The 19,756-nt window shown below is 43.7% G+C and overlaps 1 protein-coding gene across 4 annotated transcripts in view; it reads right to left on the bottom strand.

The window, feature by feature from the left end:
• The window catches only part of Csnk2a1 (casein kinase 2 alpha 1), a 72,548-nt gene extending 53,040 nt beyond the window's left edge, over nt 1–19,508 (bottom strand). The window contains exons 1-2 of one of the 4 annotated variants that reach the window (XM_045156370.1): nt 19,357–19,491; nt 3,610–3,672 (exon numbers count right to left, since the gene is read on the bottom strand). The gene's annotated coding sequence lies outside the window, so the exon portion shown is untranslated. Of the gene's footprint in view, nt 1–3,609; nt 3,673–18,662; nt 18,759–19,356 lie in introns of those variants that run through there. The other 3 variants (XM_004668051.3, XM_045156372.1, XM_045156373.1) reach the window with 3 other exon arrangements.
• Between the last annotated feature and the right edge of the window lie 248 nt (nt 19,509–19,756).

Below are 19,756 nucleotides of genomic sequence, written 5' to 3'. Positions count from 1 at the left end.
ACTTTTGTGAAGACTCTCCTTGTTTGACTTACTTCACCTTGCTATTAAATGAGAACAGATTACCTTAAAACATGTTAAATAAAACATGTTCTATAATTTCACTGAATATCTTAGCTAAAAACAAATTACATTAGCTTCTGATCAGTACAGACTAAAATATGACTAGTCAAGTGGCTATCCTACAGCTTAATTCATCTCAACCGGTGCTATCACATATATATATGACCATTTAGAGCATATATTTATGGAACCCCAGGATTTTATATATATATATTTTATATATAATATATATATATTTTATATATGTATATAAAATCTGAGGTATTATTATACTAGTGTTCAGAATACTGATAGCAATTTGGGAAGTGGAGCCTTGCTGGAGAAGGTGTGTTGCTGGGGCGAGGGGAGGGTCATTGATGGTTCATTATCCCTAGCTTGCCAGTTTAAATTTGACCTCCTGCTGCTGCTTTGGACCTGCTGTAGCAAGAACATTATGCCCAACCTCTGCTCTACCATCTTCCCCTGCCATCATGGAGCTTCCCCTTGAAACTGGAAATACAAATAAGCAGCTTTCCTTCCATCAACTGCTTTTGGTTCAGTGTTTTGTGCCAGCAGCTAGAAGGTAGTTGCAACAACTTTGTTCAAACATTTTAATTGTGGTAATATACTTATAAATTTTATCATGTTAATCATTTATCAGTGTACTAATTAGTTTGGTGGTGATTTAACTAGTTTAGTGGTACTGATCATATTCATAGTATATAGCTATCACTCCACCACACATTTCTAGAAATGCTCACCACTTCAAACTGAAGCTCTGTATCCATTAAAAACTAACCATAATCTGAGTGTGGTGGCCCACGCCTTTAATCTCAGCATTTACGATTACATAGTGAATTCCAGGTCAGCCTGGGCTAGAGGTAGACCAGTACTTCGGAAAAAAGAAAACCAAACAAACAAAAAACCACCACCAACCTTTTGTATTCACAGTTCTTTTTTTTTCTGGAACAGATTATTCTAAGTACCTCACATATGCAGAATTAAGACTGTATGTCCTTTTACACTTAGTACAATTACCTTAAAGGTTCATCCATATTGTAGTATTATAATTTCATTCTCGTTTGAAGACTTCATGACTAATAAGTTTGTTTTTTTTTTCCAAGGTAGGGTCTCCCTTTAGCCCAGGCTGATCTGGAATTCACTATGTAGTCTCAGGCTGGCCTTGAACTCATGGCGATCCTACCTCTGCTTCTGCTGGGATTAAAGGCATGCATCACCACACTTGGCAAGGCTTCATATTTTCCTGCTCCTGTGTGCTAGGTTTTGCTAATCCATTCATCTGTTGACGGAAACTTAGATTGGTTTCATAGTTTACCTACTGTGAACAATGCTGCTAAGAACATCCGTATTAAAAAAAAAATTGTTTCAAACCTTGCAATCCAATTATTTTGGGTATGTGAGCATCTGTAAGCACATAGCAAGATAGGAGGCAGATACAGGAGAATGCCAGAAGCTCACAGGCCAGTGAACTGATGAATACAGTGGTGAACACTTTCTCAAACAAGGTGGAAGGTAATGACCTATGCCTGAGATTGTGTGACTTTCACACATAGCAACTAAACTGAGACTTCTTTTGTTTTGCTTTCTTTTTCAAGGATCTTGCTTTAGCCCAGCCTAACCTGGAATTCAATATGTAGCTCTCCAGCCTGGCCTTGAACTCACAGTCGTCATCCTACCTCTGGGATGAAGGGTAATGCTATATATTCTACAAGTGTGGCACATATAATGAGACTAGTGTTGCTGGACCAAACATACAAGACCAGAAAACTCATGTGCTTGTTAACAAATTTTCTTACCCAAGAAATTCCTGTAACTTACTTCTATTCAACCAAAACTATCTGGGGTTCCATAAATATATGCTCTAAATGGTCAGAAACCACCTCAATCTACCAAGCAATCGGGTCCCCCTTGTCTATAAAGACTGTTGCATTCTTTCTGTCGGGCTTTGCTCAGCTTGCCTACCTCTTTTCATTTGGGTCACAGGAATATGTGTGAGTCCATCTGCTTCCTTTATGGGACAGCAATAAGCTGTTTCACTGCCTGGGGGTATTTTCTGCTAGCCAAAGGAAGGTAGGACTCCTTACAACATGCTCCTCCAAACACAAAATGGCCTGGGTATCCATGTCCTCACAGTGCTTGATACTACCTACACAAGACCATCATAATAGGAGGTAAAGATCATGACATCAAAATAAAAGAGAGACTGATTGAGAGGGGGAGGGGATATGATGGAGAATGGAGTTTCAAAGGGGAAAGTGGGGGGGGAGGGAATTACCATGGGATATCGTTTACAATCATGGAAGCTGTTAATAAAAAATAAATTAATTATTAAAAAAGCAAAGGTTTTGTGCTTCAGTATCATGTTGAGCAAATAACCTGCTCACAGTAAGAAATATTCACAGGAATTTCATAGCATACAGGAGAATAAAACCTGGTCTCCAAACTGTGGTGGTAAAATAGGTTCTAGAGAGAGCAAAGGGATAGTGGCAAACAGGGATGTGAAAACAAAATGAGATATTATTAATGATAAACTATTTTATTTCATCTGTGCCTCTCTAAGTGTATGTTTAGCATGTAACCTTAAAAAGGAAAACCCAAAGACTATATTTCTCAGTATTTGGTTCTCTCATACATTTCCTCTTTTGTTCAAATCATAAGCCCTAAGTACTTGGGAGGCAGAGGTAGGAGGACCACTGTGACTTTGAGAACAGTCTGAAACTACACAGTGAATTCCAGGTCAGCATGGGCTATAGCAAGACCCTACCTGGGGGATTTTAGGACTAGATTTTAGGACTATAGCTCAACATCTTCTATTTCTGTGGGGGATTAGTACTCCACTTCCTTATATGACACTGTGCTGAATGTGATGGCACATGCATGCAATCTCAGCAATCAAGACGCTAAGGCAGAAGAACTGAGAATTCAAGGAGAACCTGAGTAACATAGCAACATCTTGCCTCAATAATGAATGAATATGGCTGCAGAGATGGCTTAGTGGTCAAGGTACTTGACTGCAAAGCCAAAGGACCCAGGTTTGATTCCCCAGGACCCAGGTAAGCCAGATGCACAGGTGGCACATGTGTCTGGAGTTCATTTGCAGTGACTAGAGACAGACACATTCTCTATCTGTCTTTCTCTCTCTCTCAAATAAATAGCTGGGTGTGGTAGGGGACACCTTTAATCCCAGCACTTGAGAGGCCGAGGTAGGAGGATCACCAGAGGTAGGAGGATCACCAGGAGTTCAAGGTTACCCTGAGACTACATAGAGGATTCCAGGTCAGCCTGAGCTAGAGTGAGACCCTGCCTCGAAAAACCGAAAATAAATAAATTAAAATTAAAAAAAGTAATTTAAAATGAATAAATAAAGCTAGGCATGATGACAAACCCCTATTATCCCAGCACCTGGAACTTTCATTACCCAATGCCTATCTGTTACTTTAAATCATCTCCAGATTATAACATAATGTATAATGTACATAATACCCAATTCTATGTAAATGCTACATAAAAAGCTGATATGCATTGTTTAGAGAAAAAAAAAGTCTGTACCTGTTTCAGTACAGGTGCAACGTGTTTTTCTTAATATTCTATTCAATCCATGATTGGTTGAATCTGCAAAAGCAGAGCCCACAGACAATACTGAGTGAGCAAGACAGATCAGCTCTGATACCAGCTAAAGATGTAAGTATTATCTGTGAATAATGACAGAAATTCACTAAAAAGTTTTAAGGAGATAAGAGTGCATATATACAAATAAGAACAGGCAGAAGAATGATGCAGTGAGGATGGATCCTCTCCCCCTCACACACACACAAGGAAAACACCTTCAAACACTGCTGCAGAGAACATCACCCATGAACAAACCCAGGAACCATGACCACATTTCCCTATCTTGTTACAGACACAAGACAAAACTGCCTTTTTTACTTCATAAAAGTGGACTGATTTAGAGGCCAAGTGAACACACAAAATCACAAGTAACTAGTATCTGAATTTCTTGTTTCAAATGTTCATAGCTATCTCAGAGTATCTCAGCAACCCATTCCTTCATTCAACAAGTATTTACAACAAGTACCTAAAATGTTCAGGGGAAATTTAACCACGTAAGTTTAAAGGTTTCCATGATCCAGATAGAAACACAAAAACATGCCCTTCCAAGTTCTTCCACCACCGTGGTTTGTTGCAGTTGCCTGATATCTTGCCATGTCTTCTCACAAGACTTTCAGAATCAAGTGAGTTTTTGCCAAGAAACAAAAGGAAAATCATCCAATTCCCCAATGGATTGAACTCAGGGCTTCACATGTACTAACATGTACATGTTCTATGACTGTGCTACTACCTCAACCCTCTCTCCTTATAAGATAGTGGGACCCAGATAAGTAAGCATGCAAAGAAGTCCAAAGGCTTTTGTTGATCCTGAAAATTTAAATTTTAAAAAATTTTATTTTTATATTTATTTATTTATTGAAAATGACACAGAGAGAAAGAGGCAGGGGGGGGGGGAGAGGGAGGAAGGGAGGGAGGGAGGGAGAGAATGGGTGTGTCAGGGCCTCCAGCCACTGAAAACGAACTCCAGACGCATGCACCCCCTTGTGCATCTGGCTAACATGGGTCCTGGGGAATCAATCAAGCCTCAAACTAGGGTCCTTAGGCTTCACAGGCAAGCACTTAACTGCTAAGTCATCTCTCCAGCACAAAAATATTTTATTATTTATTTATTTATTTGAGAGAGGGAAAAAGGCAGAGAGAGAGAAAGAGAATGGGCATGCCAGGACTCCCAGCCACTGCAAATGAACTCCAGATGCATGTACCACCTTATATACCTGTTTTATGTGGGTTCTAAGGAACTGAATCAAAGTCCTTTAGCACCCTAACCACTAAGCCATCTCTCCAGGACCCCCCCCCCTTTTTGAGGTAGAGTCTCACTCTAGCTAGGCTGACCTGGAATTAACTATGTACTCTCAGGGTAGCCTCAAACTCATGGCGATCCTCCTATCTCTGCCTCCCAAGTGCTGGGATTAAAGGCATGTGCCACCACGCCCAGCTTTTTATGTTTTTTTTTTTTTTTTTTTTTGAGGTAGAGTCTCACTCTAGCCCAGGCATACCTGCAATTCACTATGTAGTCTCAGGGTGGCCTCCAACTCCCAGCAATCCTCCTACCTCTGCCTGAGTGCTGTGATTAAAGGTGTGCGTGACCATGCCTGGCTCTGAAAAATTTTAATTTTGTTTTGACTTAAGGCAAAGCCCAGAGCCCAACTTTATAAGATATTAAAAAGTCTCCTGGGAGACCCTCTCTATCTGAATCTGGGCTTCAAAAGGTTATATACGCAGAATGAGGGTGAATATGCAATAGAAAAGCCAGGAAAGAATTAAAGCTTTACTGGAGGGAACATCTTCTCTCCAGCTTTTATTCCCTTGAAACAGAGCTGGAACTTATTAAAGACATTTTTATCACAGACCATAAATACAAAGGTTATGATAGAGAGATGCTCAGGGAAAGGATGAAACATAAACATACTCAGGTATGGTACGGGACTCTCAAGGGAGTCACCTCTCAAGCTTGTTTTAAAGTAGTCCCAGGATACCTAACAAACAAGGTTTCTATGGCCACCCTGAGACTACACAGTATATTCCAGGTCAGCCTGGGTTAGGGTGAGACCCTACCTCAAAAACAAATAAATAGGGCTGGAGAGATGGCTTAGCAGTTAAGGCACTTGCCTGCAAAGCCAAAGAAACCAGGTTTGATTCCTCAGGACCCACAAAAGCCAGATGCAAAAAATAGTGCATGTGTCTGGAGTTCGTTTGCAGTGGTTGGAGGCCTTGGAGTGCCCATTCTCTTTCTCTCTCTCAAATAAATAAATAAAATAAAATAAAAATAGCCTGGTGTGTGGGCTAGAGAGATGGCTTAGCGGTTAAGCGCTTGCCTGTGAAGCCTAAGGACCCCAGTTCGAGGCTTGATTCCCCAGGACCCACGTTAACCAGATGCACAAGGGGGCACATGCATCTGGAGTTCGTTTTCAGTGGCTGGAGGCCTTGGCGCATCCATTCTCTCTATCTGCCTCTTTCTCTCTCTGTCGCTCTCAAACAAATAAATAAAAATAAACAAAAAATAGCCGGTGTGGTAGTGGTAAGGCAGGCTTATAATCTCAGCACATAGGACACTGGCTGAAATAAGAATGCTGTTGAGTTTGAGGCCAGCCTGGACTAGAATGTGAGGCCTCAACCAGGGCTAGAGTGAGAACCTCCCTCAAAAACGGGGAGGGAGAGGGGAGGGTTGGGGGCCTGGAGAGATAGCTTAGAAGTTAAGACTTGCCTGTGAAGCCTAAGGACCCTAGTTCAAGGCTCAATTATCCAGGACCCACATAAGCCAGATGTACAAGGGGCACATGCATCTGGAGTTCATTTGCAGTGGCTGGAAGTCCTGACACGCTCATTCTTTGCCTCTCTGTCTGTGTTGATCTCAAATAAATAAATAAACTAACAAACACAGAATGTCCTTTTTAAAAAAGGACAACAAGGGGGATGGAGAAATGGCTCAGCAGTTAAGGTACTTACCTGCAAAGCTTAAGAACCCTGGTTTGATTCTCCTGTACCCACGCATGCCCATTCTGTTTTCCTTCTCTGCTTGCAAATATGTAAGTAAAAATGTTTTGGGGGATGAAGAGATGGCTTAGCCATAAAGGTGCTTCCCTGCAAAACCTAAGGACCCAGGTTCAATTCCCCAGTACCCACGTAAGCCAGATGCAAATGGTGGTGTCTGGAATTTGTCTGCAGTGGCTGAAGGCCCTGGCATGCCCATTCTCTATCTGCCTGTTTTCCTCACTGTCTCTCAAATTAAAAAAAAAAAAAAAAAAATTCTTTAGAAATCTGAGCCAGGTATGGTGGCACATGCCTTTAATCCCAGCACTAGGGGCTAGAGGTAGGATAATCGCCTTGAGTTTGAGGCCAGCCTGAGACTACATAGTAAATTCCAGGTCAGCCTGGGCTACAGTGAGACTCTTGCTTGAAAAAACAAAAACAAACAAACAAACAAACAAATCTGTTTCGGTTTTTAAAAAGATGAGGTATGGATAGAGTGCTTGCCCCCCATGTGCAAAATGACAAGGCTCAATTTCCAGGCACAGGGCGAAGTGAGGTGGTGGTGAAGGTTGGGGGACTGGTGTATAGCACTTGCCTAGCATGTAAAGTCTTAAGGTCAAAGGTTCAGTCTCCAACACTCTACCACCAAATGTTCTTTTACACTAGTCATGGTGTGGCACACCTATAATCCTAGGACCCAGAACCCAGAGGCTGAGGCAGAAGGATTGAGGCCAACCTAGTCTACATTGAGAACCTGTCTCCAAAAACAACAAAGAAACACAAAGTTTATTTAGTCAGGTTGGTGATTCACCTTTGTAGTGCCAGTCCTTGGGAGGTTGAGACAGGAGGACTGAGTTCCAGGCCAGCCATGGTTGCATAGCAGATAGTGTCTCAAAACAACAAAGGTCTGGAGAGGTGACTCAGCAGGTTAAAAGTGCTTGCCTGCAAAACCTAACAGGCCAGGTTTGATTCCCTAGTGCCCACATAAAGCCAATGCACAAAATGGAGTTTGTTTGCAGAGGCAAGAGGCCCTGGCATACCCAAACTCTGTCTCCGTCTCAGTCACATGCATATGTATGTTAGATGTCTCAAAGCAGAACCAGGGGTTTAGATAGTGGTAGATTACTTATTAGCATGGACAAAAACCCAAGGTTCACTTCCAGACTTCACCAAAACCCCAAACAAACAAAACAAAAAACTTACCAACCTAGGCTGGAGAGGGTAAGGTAGTTTCTTCCACACAAATTATACTCCAAAAGTAAGAATTCCTTCACAACCCTTCCTCTTCCCATCAATAACCTCAGTTTTTTCTAAATCCCATCTCAATCCTCACCACAAATTCTACAGCTGTTTTAGAAATTATATCCAGCTGAACATGGTGGTGCACACCTTTAATCCCAGCAGTTCTTGGGTGGGTGAGGTTAGGAGGATCGAGTTTCAGGTCAGCCTGAGACTACATAGTGAATTCCAGGTCACCCTATCCTGAAAAGCTGAAAAAGAAAAAATCTATCTATCTATCTGTCTGTCTATCTATCCAGGATAACAAGAATGTAGCTTTCATAAGAAAACACCCCTGAAAGCTACTAAGCTAGAGTATGATAGATCTAGCTTCACAAAATGTCAGTTAAAGCCAGGTATGGTGGTGCACGCCTTTAATCCCAGTACTTGGGAGGCAGAGGTAGGAGGATCACTGTGAGTTCAAACCCACCCTGAAGAAACGACATAGTGAGTTCCAGGTCAGCCTGGACTAGAGTGAAACCCTACCCCGGGGTGGAGGGAGGGGATACAGTACCTGCCGCAAATGGAGCAGGCATTGAGGGGCCTACTGAACGAGTGTCTTTTGACTGGCAATAAATTCAGCCTCTCCAAATGACTACTGTGTACTTTCTAATATGACATGATACAATTTTTCTGGGAACATTGGTACCCTTTTTTATTTTTATTTTTTTGGTTTTTCGAGGTAGGGTCTCACTCTAGCCCAGGTTGACCTGACCTGGAATTCACCATGGAGTCTCAGGGTGGCCTCGAACTCACAGCAATGCTCCTACCTCTGCCTCCTGAGTGCTGGGATTAAAGGAGTGCGCCACCATGCCCAGCATTGGTACCCTTTTTTAAAAAACTTTTTATTGACAACTTCCATAATTATAGACATTAAACCATAATTCTCTCCCCTCCCCCACTTTCCCCTTCACAAATCCTCTCTCCATCATGTATCTGCCCCTCTCTCAACTAGTCTCTGCTTACAAATAATTTTTGTAAAAGGTGTGGGGTGTGTGTGTGTGGTGGTGCAGGCTTTTAATCTCAACACTTGGAAGGCAGAGGGAGGAGTTATCACTGTGAGTAGGAGCCCACCCTGAGACTACATGGTGACTTCAATGCCAGCCTGGGCTAGAGACACCCTACCCCAAAAAATCTGTAATAAAGCCGGGCGTGGTGTTGCACACCTTTAATCTCAGCACTCAGAGGCAGTTATAGGAGGATGCTGTGAATTTGAGGCCACCCTGAGACTACATAGTGAATTTCAGGTCAACCTGGACCCTACCTCAAAAATTCAAAAAAAGTTCAGACGAAAAAAGCCATGTGTAGATTACCATGTAGGGTTTTACACTTTGTTGTTGTTGACACAGGGTCTCACATAGCCAAGGCTAGTCTGAAACTTGCTATGCAGGTAAGGACAACCTTGAAATTCTTACTCTTCTGCCTCCACTTCCCAAGTGCTGGGATTACAAACTTGCACCACCCTGTCTGGTTTACCCCATTCATGTTTTAAAATGACCTATTTATGTCGGGGCATTAGGTAGCACATGCCTTTAATCTCAGCATTTGGGAGGCAGAGGTAGGAGCATCTCCGTGAGTTCAGGGCCGCCCTGAGACTACATAGTGAATTCCAGGTCAGCCTGAGCTTGAGTGAGACCCTACCTGGAAAAACCAAAAATAAAATAAAATAAAAATTTTTAAATTAAGATATGCCTACAAAACAATTTTTTAAAGTATTTTGTTTGTTTATGGGGGGGGGGGGAAGAGGCAGAAAGAAAGAGAGAATAGGCACCCCAGGGCCTCTAGCCACTGCAAACGAAATCCAGACGCAGGAGCCCCCTTGTGCATCTGGCTTATGTGGATCCTTAGGCTTTGCAGGCAAAAAGCCACTTCCTCAGCCCTGTCTGTTTGCAGAGTGAGACCCTGCCTCAGAAAAAAAAAAAGATAGCTTATAGCTAAACTGAGAAATGACTACTAGAGCATTAGTCATGACTTTAGAAACAGTGCTCACTTTTCCAAGCAGAATAAAATGTATTTAAAAAATGAAATGTTTAAAAAAAAAACAGTGAAGGGAGAGGGCTGGAGAGATGGCTTAGTGGTTAAGGCATTTATATGCAAAGCCTAAGGACCCAGGTTCAACTTCCCAGAACCCAGGTAAGCCAGATGCACGTGCATCTAGAGTTCCTTTGCGGTGACAAGCCCATTCTCTCTTTCTCTCTCACTCAAATAAATAGATAATATTGTTTAAAATCATCCAAGCATGATGGGGCATCTTTTAATCCCAGCACTCGGAAGGCAGAGGCAGGAGGATTACCATGAATTCAAATCCTCTCTGAGACTACACAGTGAATTCCAGGTCAGCCTGGGCTACAGCATGACCCTACCTAAAAAAAAAAAAAAAAAATCCATAAACCGGGTGTGGTGGCGCACGCCTTTAATCCCAGCACTTGGGAGGCAGAGGTAGGAGGATCGCCATGAGTTCAAGGCCACCCTGAGACTACATAGTTAATTCTAGGTCAGCCTGGACCACAGTGAGACCCTACCTCGAAAAAAAAAAAAAAAATCCACAGTTTGTAGAAACCAAGGAACTTCCACTCATAGCTATTATACAGATATTACAAATTATTTTATTTTTTGATTGACAGCTTCCATACTTACAGACAATAAACTATGATAATTCTTTATCTGCCCCTATTTTTTTTTTATTTATTTATTTAATTTTTTGAGGTAGTCTTGATCTAGCCCAGGCTGACCTGGAATTCACTATGTAGTCTCAGGGTGGCCTCAAATTCACAGTGATCTCCTACCTCAGCCTCCAAAGTGCTGGGATTAAAGGTGTGTTCCACCATGCCCAGCATGATCCTATGAATTCTCTTACCTCAAACTTAAAAAATATATATTTGAGAGAAAGAGAGAACAGGCACACCAGGGCCACTAGCCACTGCAAATGAACTCCAGCTGCACGTGCGACCTTGTGCATCTAGCTTATGTGGGCCTGTGGAATCAAATCTACATCCTTTGGCTTTGCATGCAAGCGTCTTAACTACTAAACCATCTCTCCAACCAATGCAAACTTTTTTTGTAGTGTGTGCATACATACACCTGCTCATGTGTATGCATACTAAAGATCAAAAGACAGTCATTGCACTCTACCGTGTGTGTGAGACAGGCCCTTCCTTCCTTTCTTCTTCTCCCCGAATTAGGGTCTAGCCCAGGCTGGCCTCAAACTCACAAAGGATCCTCCTCCTACCTCAGCCTTCCTGAGTGCTGGGATTAAAGATATTTACCACCACATGTGGTTTGAGACAGGGTCTTTCATTGTTCATGGTTGCATTCATTACACTAACTGGCCTGCAACCTTTCAGGGGGATTCTCAGTCTTCACCTCCCATTTCCCTACAGTTACACATGCTACAGCATCCTGCTTTTTTTTGGCAGGGGTGAGGGGGGGGGAGCAGGGCTTTTCAAGGTAGGGTTTCACTCTAGCCCATGCTGACCTGCAACTCACTGTAGTATCAGGGTGGCCTTGAACTCAAAGCAACCCTACCTCTGCCTCCCCAGTGCTGGAATTAAAGGTGTGTGCCACCATGGTCAGCAAGACAATTTTTTTAAATATTTTATTTATTTGAGAGAGGCGAGCAGATAAAAGAAAGGGTATGTGGGTCCTCTAGCCACTACAAATAAACTCCAGACACATGTGCCACCTTGTGCATCTGGCTCATCCATATGTTGAGCACTCAGGAGTCAGAGATAGGAGGATTATTACAAGTTCAAGGCCAGCCTGGGACTGGAGCGAAACCCTGCCCCAAGAAAGTGCAGAGGGGGTGTATGTGTGAGAGAGAATATGAATGGGCCTTTCCTTAAAAGCCAGAAACTAACCTGGGAATGGTGGTCCACACCTTTGATCTCAACACTTGGGAGGCAGAGAACTGCTGTTAGTTCAAGGCTACTTTAAGACTACGTACTAAATTCCAGATAAGCCTGGGCTACAGGGAATCCCTACCTCAATAATAATAATAATAATAAAATAGATAAACACATAAATAGAAAAAGAGAGCTGGAGAGATGGCTTAGCAGATAAGGCACTTGATAACCTTACCAACTTAATAACCTTTGTTGGAATCTCTGGATCCCACGTATAGCCAGACAGAAAAGTGATGCAAGTGTACAATGTTGCACATGCACACAATGGAGCACATGCGTTTGGAGTTTGTTCACAGTGTCTGAAAAGGTCTGGCACGCCCATTCTCTCAAAAAAAAAATTTGTGTGTGTGTGTGTGTGTGTGTGTGTGTGTGTATGTATATGTATATATGAGAAGAAAAAGATTTAGCTACAAGTTTTGAGTGTGTTGAAGCAAAGTAGAATATGTAAGGGAACAATGAGACCCCTGTACAACTAATTCATAAAAAACTGTGTCTGGGGCTGGAGAGATGGCTTAGCGGTTAAGCGCTTGCCTGTGAAGCCTAAGGACCCCAGTTCAAGGCTAGATTCCCCAGGACCCACCTTAGCCAGATGCACAAGGGGGTGCATGCATTTGGAGTTCATTTGCAGTGGCTGGAAGCCCTGGCGCACCCATTCTTTCTCTCACTCTCTATCTGCCTTTCTCTCTCTGTCACTCTCAAATAAATAAATAAAAATCTTAAAAAATAAAAATAAAAAAAAAAACTGTGTCTGCCAGGTGTGGTGGCACATGCCTTTAATCCTAGCACTGGGGAGGGGAGGCAGAGGTAGATGATGATATCCATGAGTTCAAGGTCACCCTGAAACTACATAGTTAATTCCAGGTCAGCCTGGACCAAAAAGAGACCCTACCTCGAAAAACCAAAACAAGCCAGAAAAGAACCAAAAACACATATGCCCCATTTTCTATCTCATCTAGAACACAGGAAATCTTTTTATAGGGATGGAAGTATTACCAACCTACAATAATTCTTCCTAAATGGCCCAAGAGTTCTAGATCAACACTTTAGAGAGCTATTATCTAGCCCCTTCACACTGTAGCTAAGGATGATAATAGAATATTTAAACATTAAGAAAGAGGCATAATAGGTTGATATTGTATATATGTAAGTACAATGATTGAGATGGGGAGGTGATATGATGGAGAATGGAATTTCAAAGGGGAAAGTGTTGGGGAGAGGGAGGGAATTACCATGGGATATTTTTTTATAATCATGGAAAATGTTAATAAAAATTTTAAAAGAAGAAAAAAAATGAGTTCACAAAAAAAAAAAAAAAAAAAAAAAGAGGCATAGGTTCCACTCCTCCCAGGCCCAAATCACTGTATTGGCAATCTTTGTTCTCTTTGTTCACTAAAAAGTCATCACATTGACCGGAGATGGCTTAGTGGTTAAGGCACTTGCCTGCAAAGCCTAACGACCCAGGCTCAATTCCCCAGTACCCACATACAGCCAGATGTACAAGGTAGCACATGCATCTGGAGTTGTGGCTAAAGGCCACCCTGCCACACAAAAGTAAATAAAAATAATTTTTTTTAAAGTCACCAAGCCAGGTTTTGTGATACATGCCTTTAATCCCAGCACTCTGGAAGGCAGAGGTAAGAGGATTGTTCGAGGCTACCTTGAGACTACATAGTGAATTCCAGGTCAGCCTGACCTACAGTGAGACCTTAGCTCAAAAAACAAATGAACAAAAAATAAAATAAAATATTTTATTAAGAGAGAGTGAGAATGGGCACACCAGGGCCTATAGCCACTGTAAGGAACCCCACCTTGTGCATTTGGCTTATATGGGTACTAGAGAATCAAACCTGGGTCCTTAGGCTTCACAGGCAAGCACCTTAGTCACTAAGCCATCTCTCCAGACCCTAAATTTTTTTAAATTTGTGAGGTGAGAGTGAGTGACTATGGGCACATGAAGGTTTCTTGCTGTTGCAAAATCCAGATACATACAGCACTTTGTACATCTGGCTTTACATGAATTCTGGGAAATTGAACTCAGGCTGGTAGACTTTGCAAGCAAGCACCTTTAATAGCTGAGCCCTCTCTTCAGCCCCAATATTATTATATATTTTTGAAAACAAAACAACATAAAATTTTCTCATTTGTTTTACAGGCCAGAAACTGGGTAGGCTTAGCTGGGCCTGCTGTAGGGTCCCTGCGTGGCCCAAATCAGGATTTCCTCTTCCTTTTTCAGTTTTCAGAAGTAGGGTCTCACTCTAGCCCAGGCTGACCTAGAATTCAGGTCCTCCTACCTCTGCCTCCCAAGTGGTTAAAGTGTAAGCCACCATGCCTGGCTTCAAGATATCAATCTTGGGGCTGGAGAGATGGCTTAGTGGTTAAGCGCTTGCCTGTGAAGCCTAAGGACCCTGGTTCGAGGCTCAATTCCCCAGTACCCACGTAAGCCAGATGCACAAGGGTGCTACATGCATCTGGAGTTCGTTTGCAGTGGCTGAAGGACCTGGTGGGCCTATTCTCTCTCTCTCTGTCACTCTCAAATAAATAAATAAAAATAAACAAAAAAAATTTTTTAAAGGTATCAATCTTGATGCCACCTAACATTCAGATTCCAGGGATTAAGGGTCCATACACTTTACTGGGGAAGCTTCTGTCTACCACTGTCAATGCTATGGCCTCCAAAGATTCACACCTCCCATATAACAAAACACATCCATCCAATTCCAAGTTAGTTTCTTAAAGGTCTCATACTACTAACTAGAGCACCAATTCCAAAAACCTCATGCAATCGTTATCACTGATTAAATGTTAGCACCTGGGAGGCTAAATGAAGAGAGCTGCCATGAATCTGAGGCCAGCCTGGGCTACGCAGTACCAGGCTAGTCAAGGCTAAACAAAAAGGGAAAGAGGGAGGTGGGAAGGTTGGAGAGATGGCTCAGCCAGTGTTTCATGAGGACCTGAGTTAAATCCCCAGAACCATGAAAAATGCCAGGCATAGCCAGGCGTGGTGGCACACGTTTTTAATCCCAGCACTTGGAAGGCAGGGGCAGGAGGATCACTGTGAGTTTGAGGCCACCCTGAGACTACAGAGGGAATTTCAGGTCAGCCTGAGCTACAGTGAGACCCTACCTCGAAAAACAAAAAACAACAACAACAAAGCCAAGTATGGTGGTACACACTTAATCCCATGGCTAGAGAGATAAAGACAAGAGGGTCTCTGGAGCTGAAACTGGTAGTCCCAGGCCAGTGAGAGACCCTATTGTCAAAAAAAAAGGTGGATGGCATTACTGAGGTTGACACCTGAACTTGTCCTTTGGCCTTTACATGCATGCATATACACGTGCACACATACCTGCACACACACATAAAAAAGAGAAAAAACCCAAGTCACATTCAGTAGTAAGATGTTCTGGGTTATATGTTAAGTATAACACCTGGGGCATAATTTCTTTAAAAAGCAAAACACAACAACGAAAAACAAGTTATCTACTCCCATCATGGCCCAGGGTACCAGTTACAGGTATTCTAGTTCAAATGGGGAAAATAAGAGGAAACATGCCCAAGCTAATTTCAAAATCCATTCCATTCCATACCCTGGAGAAAATTCCCTTTTGCTTTTAGTTCCATTTCTCTGGACTCTGGGTTCTACCTGAGTCAACCTTCCTTTTTTTTTTTTTTTTTTTTGAATGAAAAGTAGTACAACCATGTTAGTATTTTTTTCTCAACTGGTTTTTTGTCTGTAGAATTTCAGTATCCAACAACCTTACTTAATTTTTTCCTGCTTTTCAACAGAATTGTTTCTGCAGACATTAAATGAGCAAGAATCTCATTGTATGGTGTATTTTGCTTATGAGAGAAAGATACTAACCAATACTCAACACTTTGCTTGAAAATATCTTCAGCTAAAAATCTAAGTTCATCATTTACAAATTTGGCCTTCAATATAACCACAATACAATTCTGCATTACTACTAACCTGTCAGTTTTCAATAACCTGCATCTCACCTCTGAGTTCTTTCTCACTAGCAGCCATTAACATCCATATTCCTACTAACAATCTGTTCTAGGTCTTTTCTACATACTCCTCATAATTCTTCCAGCCTTCACCCACTGCCACTTGCATTTTTAGGTAACAGTGCACCCCACTTCTGGTACCAAAATCTTTACATGTTCATCTACCACAATAAATTATGACCTGTGTGGTGATTTACAATAACACAAGTTTATTTTCTATAGGTTTTAAGTAAACTTGGTTAGATCTTTGCTTAAGGTCTCAAAGCCAAAATCAGGATGCCTGTAAAGCTGTACTGCTTGCTGGAAACTGCAAAGTTCATTTGGGTCCTGTGTAAGGCCTGGTCTTCACTTCCATGCTATCAGATACTAGAAGTTGCCATATTCCTTCTCATATTTTCCTTGTGAAAAATTTCCATTTCTCTAAAAGCAGTTACCAGGTCCCTCTCATGCTTCAAACTCATTTGATTTCCCCTCTAACCCATCTCTAGCCAGAAAGACTTTTCTATCTTTAAATGTTCATAATATTAGTCCGTGCCTACCATGAAACCCAGGACTAAAATAACTATTTTAACATTCCTAACCTTAGCCAGGCGACCTTAGCCAGGCGTGGTGGCGCACACCTTTAATCCCAGCACTTGGGAGGCAGAGGTAGGAGGACTGCTGTGAGTTCAAGGGCACCCTGAGACTCCACAGTGAATTCCAGGTCAGCCTGGGCTAGAGTGAGACCCTATCTCAAAAAAAAAAAAAAAAAAAAAAAAAAAAATTCCAGATCAGCATGGGCTACAGTGAGACCCTACCTCAAAAAATAAAAATGGGGGGGGGGGAGTGGTGGTGCTGGAGAGATGGCTTAGCAGTTAAGGCATTTGCCTGCAAAGCCAAAGGACCTCGGTTTGATTCCCCCAGACCCATGTAAGCCAGATGCACAAGATGGCGCATGCATCTGGAGTTTGTTTGCAGTGGCTGGAGGCCCTGGTGCACCATCCCCTCTCCCTTGCTTTCTCAATAAAATTTTTTTAAAGGGTGGGGGTGGGGATACTGCTCAGTGGTTAAAGGTGCATGCTTGCAAAGCCTGACAGCTATCCATGTAAAAAGCCAGACATAGAAAGTGGTGTACGTGGGCTGGAGAAATGGCTTAGTGGTTAAGGTGCTTGCCTGCAAAGCTAAAGGACACAGGTTCGGTTCCCCAGGAACCATGTAGGCCAGATGCACAAGGGGGCATAAGCATCTGGAGTTCATTTGCAGTGACTGGAAGCCCTGGAGTGCCTCTTCTCTCTCTCAAATAAAGAGAAATAAAATTTTTTTTAAAAAAAAGAGAAAGAAAAAGGAAAATAGAAGCCGGGTGTGGTGGTGCACGCCTTTAATCCCAGCACTCAAGAGGCAGAGGTAGGAGGATCACTATGAGTTCAAGGCCATCCTGAGACTACATAGTGAATTCCAGGTCAGCCTGTGCTACAGCATGACCCTACCTTGAAAAAACAAAAAAAAGAAAGACAGGCAATGTAATATACTAGTGTTATGTGCAGAGACAGAAACTGTAACAAGATGGGTGTGATGACGGAGGCAGGTAGACTGCCGTAAGTTCAAAACTAGCCTGGACTACATAGCAAGTGCCAGTCCAGCTTAGAACAGGAGATGGAATCTCAAAAAAAAAAGCCTCAATATTGAAGAGAAAAGGTAGGCAACAGAATTAAAGGTACACTGTAGCAAAAGGTAAACAGTGTATCAAAGAAGTGAAGCCTCATATTGAAGAGAAGAGATAGGAAACAGGATTTAATACATTGTAACAAAAAGTTGCCACTTTGTTTCATCCTCAAGTAGCAAGGCAATTGCCCAGTAACTAGTCCATGCCCCCCTTTCAAGATGTGCCTTTTTCCCTGTTTTCCCTAAAAGCAAACACTAGAAGGCATGGTGTGTTTGTTTCAAAGAAAAGTTGCCACGATGTAACTTCTCTTTGCAACTGTTAATAAAATCAATCCAAGTAAAGGTCCAGTCCTTCCCATCCTTCTCCAAGTCACACACCCTACCCTAAGAAGAGCAAACTAAAGACAAATCTTTCAAAGTCACAGAAGGACAAACTTGCCCTAGTAAGACTGCTGCAGATGGAACTTTTCAAAACACGCAGAACTAGTACTGGCCCTGGACTTTCAGCCCCAGTTCCGCCAAGCTTGCTAAACCATCTAACTTGCAAAACAAGGATCATTCTCAAAGCCACTCTCGACAAACAACTGTTCTTGGACTGAAGGAACTCCAAATGTACCACACTAGTCCCCCTAGTCACGGTGACAGGTAAGATCTACTTAGCCCTTACTTGCTGCCAGGCACTGCGGTAAGTACTCGATACAAGCTATTTTATTCATTTACTCCTTACAATAAAGTTGGGAGCGAGGAAATACACCCACATTTTGCAGATTGGAAAACGGAGGCTTAAGAGAGTTTATGGGTCACTCACCTAAATCGTCAGTGGCTCTGCTATCTGAGGGCATAAAAAGTCTATTTCATGATCGCTGGCATATGCTGCCACTCCTTAGATGGAATGAGGTCTTCAACTCTTGCAAAAACAACCTCTTTCTAATTCGATTTACATTTCCACTCCCCACATCCTTCCAACATAATTTAGCGGTTAACACGGGAATCATGTCTTCCCAAATAACTTGTCACCTCCTTTTCAGAACACTTTCCTCCCCCACAGAAGCAATTCTCCTGATTCTGACTTTGCTTTCCTAAAACAAACTACATTAAGTTCCACCCATCACCTGCCTACCGATCTAGATCATGTTCCCATCCTGGAAAAAAAGAAAAAGGACATCCAACAAGAAACAAATAAAAAGTCCTTACTCTTTCAAAAGGTCACCACCACCACCACAAGCACACTCACGGCCAACCTTTCTCCATTCCACATAGCCTCTCCTCCTCGACCCAGGCTCCCGTGCACATCAACTCCACCCATTCACGAAGTGCTTTCCTCCTCCTCCCCGTTCTTCCTTCCACAGCCAACTCCGCCCGGCGGGGGGGGGGGGGACGGGGACGGGACACCCCACTCCACCTCGCCCCGTCCGCAGGTGGGACGTTCGGCCCCGCCCAGAGAGACCCCATCCCCTCCCCTCTCGGCGCTAGCTGCCCACCACCAGCTTTATACCCAGCAGCCCAACTCCCTCGGTGCCCTCTCAGCATCGCACCCCACAGTTCCCTTCCCCCTTCGACCACCCCCCACCTCCAAGTTTGCCCCCCTATCGTCTCCGCCCAGCCTCCCTCCCTCGTGCAATAGGCGAGTCCGACGGGCACTTCCCACCGTCACCGCCAGCCCCGCTCCTTCCTTCCACCCTCGAGGGTGGTCCCCGGATGGACTGCGGGAGCCTCGGCGGAGGTGTGTGCGCGGGGAGGGGGGAGGAGTGGGGGCAGGGGAAGGCGACAGGCCGCTCGCGAGTCAGCTGGAAGCGTGCTGCGGCCAGACCCCGCCGTCCTCTCCCGGGCTCGCACCGCTTCCCCCGGCCGGCCTCCACCGACCTCACCCGGGCGGCTCCCAGCGTACCTGTGGTGGAAAGTGGCAGTGGCGGCGGCGGCGGCCGCGCTCTCCCTCGCCTCACACAGACAATATGGCGGCGGCGGAGGAGAAGACACACACACGGCTCGGCCGCCAGCCGCAGGGACCAGAGCGAGGCTGCAGCCTCCGCCGCCGGAAGCGGAAGCCCCCTCCCGCCAGGAGGCGGAGCCGAGCAACTTCCGGCTCCGCCCTTAAAGGACTCGCAACCCTGCGCGGTCACGCTGGGACCATGTCCTGCAGCCGCGGCGTCCCGAGGGTTCAGTCTTAGACGGACGACGCGAGACGCAGGGGACTCTCCGCGTGAGGCGTTGCAGTGATGAAGCGAACTGTATGCGGGGCCTATACGGAGCGGGGGTAACTGGAAGCTCCCCCTAAGCGGCTGGTGGTT

The sequence above is a fragment of the Jaculus jaculus genome, chromosome 8 (genome assembly GCF_020740685.1).
Source record: "Jaculus jaculus isolate mJacJac1 chromosome 8, mJacJac1.mat.Y.cur, whole genome shotgun sequence".
NCBI lineage: Eukaryota > Metazoa > Chordata > Mammalia > Rodentia > Dipodidae > Jaculus > Jaculus jaculus.
The sequence above is the reverse complement of the archived record's forward strand: the minus strand, read 5'-3'. Positions and strand labels throughout refer to the sequence as shown.